This window comes from Cucurbita pepo, chromosome 18 (assembly GCF_057944985.1).
Source record: "Cucurbita pepo subsp. pepo isolate OVF chromosome 18, ASM5794498v1, whole genome shotgun sequence".
NCBI lineage: Eukaryota > Viridiplantae > Streptophyta > Magnoliopsida > Cucurbitales > Cucurbitaceae > Cucurbita > Cucurbita pepo.
The window spans coordinates 4,401,623-4,402,583 of NC_141815.1; the positions used below are offsets into that span (position 1 = coordinate 4,401,623).

Genomic DNA, 961 nt, shown 5'->3' on the forward strand with positions numbered 1-961 from the left:
ACAAGAAATAGTACTAAAACAAAAATTAGGAAGAAAAAAAAAATCCTGTAGCTTTGAATTAATGACTTGAAAATATAAAATTCAAGCGCATTCACGGGATATCATCAAGACAAGAGTGTCGTACTCTAGCATTCACGGGAAACATGATTAAAAAACTTACAATTAGGCCACTTATTAAGTCTTGAGGTCACTTACTAAGTATTGTACTCACTCCATGTTTTCCATGATTGTCACCAACTAGGAGCCATAGACAAACCACACCCACCAAAACTATTTTTGATGTTTTAAAATGATTTTGTGAACCGCTCCCTTATTTTGTACTATGAAAATATACACTCTATTTTAAATAAACACATTGTTCTCTAATATGTTCGAGGAAACTTTTAAGTTTGCGTCTGTTCTCCACTAAATTTTTTTAAAGGTGTCTTATAGATCATTGATATCAAATAAATTATTGAATTCATAGGTTCGTTCTACTTTAATTTTTTTTAAAAAAAAGACCCACATCGTTCAATTCAGCGGCAGGAAAGCCTCACATGACTATAAATAGAACACAGTATCGTTCCAAGAAACTTACTTACCTGGACGAGGTTGATGGGCGATCAAGAAGGCTCATGGCCCAGATTGGTGACCTCCATTGCACACAAAGGAGGGGTGCCCATCTAAGGTCTGCCCAATGCGGCAGAGCCTACGTCATTATTTGTGGCAGCGGGGGACCTGCGTTCGCGCGGCCCCTTCCAATGCATCAGTTTCAACCATTCTTGCATATCTCAATCTCCATATGAACATATGAACAGGAATGCATATGGTTATTATCTGTACTTTCACACTAATCTATAAATAATTACAAACCAGGTGAGTAGTTTCTACTGTGGCTAGAAACTGAGTAATTTTATTGTGGGTAAAATAGGTCGGGGTTAGGGTTGCAATTTCGTAAACCTGTCTCGAAAAGAGATTTGAG

At 37.1% G+C, this 961-nt stretch overlaps 1 non-coding gene across 1 annotated transcript; it reads left to right on the top strand.

Annotated features, from left to right (window-relative positions):
- The first annotated feature begins 573 nt into the window (after positions 1 to 573).
- On the top strand, positions 574 to 738 carry LOC147787088 (U1 spliceosomal RNA). Its single transcript, XR_015413952.1, has one exon. It is a non-coding gene; the product is annotated as a U1 spliceosomal RNA (small nuclear RNA).
- Positions 739 to 961: the final 223 nt, after the last annotated feature.